Raw genomic sequence first — 3,487 nt, 5'->3', positions numbered from 1 at the left:
AAGCATGGTATAACCATGACCAGTAGTTAAGAAGAGCAATTACAAAAAATGCAAATGAAAGGAAGAGGAACTGAAGCAACTTTCAGACTAAAATAAATATTTTGGAAGATGTCCTGGATGTCTTAGGAATGTCTCAAACACAGACTACACAGCACAGAATGCACGCATGAAGCCATGTGTATAGTCAGATATTTCAGTGTTATTTTCATATTAAATAGTAAACATTTCCTTGGAGATTAGGAACATCATCCTCAGAAATGCGAGTCATGCAGAAATCAGTGTGTCCAGTAATGTTTCTTCTGTGAGCTCCAAACACGGTCGCAAGCCTTTCCAGTGTAATATTTTATAAGCATATTTATAAATGTACAGACAATTCTTACGATTAAAAATCTTCCCACAGTTTAACACGTTTCAGAGAAACGGTGATTAAGAAGTCACAGTTACCTTAGTAACAGCTAAAAGGCACACAGTGGGAAAGTGCTCAACTTAACCATTAAAGACAAATCCAAAAAGCAAAGTTCTCAAAGCCATGCTCTCATTTTGAACAGCTCTTTACATTGAAAAGAAATGTCTAGTTTTCAAGGAAGAAAGAAAGCATTCTGAACACAGCAATATTAGCTTTTTATAGAAAAAGCTGCAAGATATTTAAAAAATTGCTAACAGAAAAGATCATGTATATTTTAAGATATTTACTACAGAATCCTCTTCCAAATGCAACTTCTTGGATAGATTATTACAAATCAAAACATCAAATCCCAGTTCCTATTTCTAAACTAATAGCTTGTAAGAGATTCTTGTTATAATATCTTTAAATTATGTTCCTCACAACTTCCAGCTGAAGACTTGTGCCCCTAACTACATTTCATACCCATGATTAGTATCAAGATGATTGTAGAAGAGGGTTCTGCAGCTTTCTTTCCTTTAGTTTAATTGATGAGCATTAAGTTCTGTGAATCCCTTGGGAGTTCTGCAAATTTACAGCAGTAGAGAGAGGTAGAGAGACCGGAAGAGCCTGAGAGGAAACTGCTGGCCTAAAATGAATTGTGAGAATAGCATCTGTGTCACCATCTCACTAAGTTCTGCTTCTGGATTATTTCATTTCAGTGAGGAAATGAGTTCATTTCCAGAAAAGAGGATAGGATCTGTTTGCAAACTAAAACACAATGAAAATTTTAACACTTGAAGAGGTAGCTACAATAAATAAAAAGGCTACTGTAGACAGGGATTGGACAGTGAGAAAGTGGGTTTGCTGAGCTACAGGCAGCAATCTGGTAGTGTGACCCTACTGTATATGGGAAGGAGATGAAGGCACTACTGAATATATACAGTAGATGCAAAGGGTCACAGAGCATAATTTGGAGGTAGCAATGGTACTGTACAGGCAAAAAAAAAAAATCTATGCTCTATTATGAATAGTGGGTATAGGAAAAAGTTACTCCTCTCCCTGTTAACTGGTTTAACTATATCTTTCACTGGTCAAAGCTATACGAAACCATAGTTTTCTGTTTGAGAGCAGGAATTTACTGTAGACGTAGTCCAATACAACTTTTCACAGCACTCGTTTCTTGTTTAAAATGTGCTTTTGATAGCAATATACATATATAGTACATACAGGACTATTATAGTGTGTGTATATATATAATTATATACATAATGTTCAAATTAAAACTCATTTCTTCTCTAAAAGCTGACTGGTATCCTTCTGGGTGCGATGCATTGTTACAAGATGCTACATTTTTTTCTAATGCCCTGGGTTGGCTGGATACTTAACAACAACTTTGCTAGTTGAATATGATTTACACCAACTAAAAATAGTTTGAAAAATTCAAAGAGGCCTTTGTGAAAGCACTTAGTCATCATGGAATTGCTGAGGTGCTAAAGGAACTATCTGCAAAGCAAGCAAGTTACCTAATTGGGAGTACTATGGAGGTGAAAAAGCTCAAACACTCTTAGTTCTAAGACCACTTTGAAGGTGGCAAGTGGCTTAGCTTCAGTTTGCAAGCTGGAAAAGTTAGAAGCGGGGAGAAAAAAGGTTACTTTCATGCTGCAAGGTCATAATTTGCAAACAACTGCCATTGTCAGGTAATCGTTGCTACTATACAACTGTTTACCTTTGATGTGTTCTTCTGGCCAGGGTGGCATTTCCAGCGACACTGGGAATTAAAAATCAAACAGATTTGTACACTGAAAGTGATCAGTGAATGCTTTAGAAATAGCAGACTTCTAATGAACAATAGGGAGAGGCAGCCTTTTGTATTGTTGATTTAAAGTCCTATTGGTTATAAATACTTAACTAAGGATCTTATGTTTTAAAAGATTTGTACCAATTTTATTAATAAAAATTTAAGATCACTGGTCATTTGTGTGTGTTAATAAATGGGCCATTAAAATACTAGCTGTGTTTTGTGTTAAACCAGTTCTGTCTTTTACCTCTTTTTCGCTTTAGAACACCGTCAAAGAAATGTTTTATTACTAGTCTCTTCCTAGTTTTTTAGGCCCTGAATTTGCAATAGTGGTTAGTAGAAGATTTACTTTGAATTAAATGGGTGAAATACTAATCCTGTTGAAGTCAATTGGCATTTTTTCAATTGACTTCAGAAAGGCTAGAATTTTACCCAGTGTGAACAGAACCAGAGATTTCACCAATAATGGGGTTGGTTTTGCATGAGTTAGTGGTATAGGGACAGGTTTATGACAAGAATGTTGGTACTGACTCCAAGACCAAGGGGACAACTGCTGCCTTCCATTGTTGTGTAAAGCACTAAAAGTCCATAGCAGTCCTTACCTACCCTGCAGCATATGGTAGCATATACCTCTTAATATTCTGGGGTAAAGCCAGGAGTGCAGCTTGGGATGAGAGTTTCCAAGACTAAATGTGGGAAAGAAGCTACCAGGCCTCTGGAATTATTGCACCAAGAAGAAATGCTGTTGCCCATCATGAATTTGGGGATGGGAGAAAATCCTAATGGGCAGTCCTAGCCACCTCCCTACAGTGTGCACAGAAGTAAAGCTCATTTTATGGACAACAACGGTAACTCCCCCAGAAAGTGAGATAAAATCCCCCTGGATGGAAGCAAAAATCATCTTGAGTCCATCACCTCAACCCTTGTGACAAATACTTATTTTTTAGTTTCTCAACAGACCATCCTGGTACCACAATTAGCAGCAGAAGTAATGAGATGCAAAATTATGTCTCTGTATAGAAATACATTAATATGCTCAAACCACCTGCTCATCAAGGACATAAATTGTCTGAAGCCAGAATAAGTGTGTAGAATTTTGTTTTAAATTTTTAGCTGGGATTTCTTCATAGCTGTGTATGAACATCTTCCACCTCACCAGTGTTTGCCACGTATGGCTGTTGGCAACTCTTATGGACTTTGTACTATTTCAGCATAAAATCAAGCAATAAAAAGTGCTTTCAAGTATTCTTATCCAAAGCTGGAAATTACCAAAAAAAAAAAAAAAAATCACATACAAGATCAGT

The sequence above is a fragment of the Alligator sinensis genome, unplaced genomic scaffold, assembly GCF_000455745.1.
Source record: "Alligator sinensis unplaced genomic scaffold, ASM45574v1 scaffold1204_1, whole genome shotgun sequence".
NCBI lineage: Eukaryota > Metazoa > Chordata > Crocodylia > Alligatoridae > Alligator > Alligator sinensis.
Note: the sequence above shows the minus strand (reverse complement) of the source record.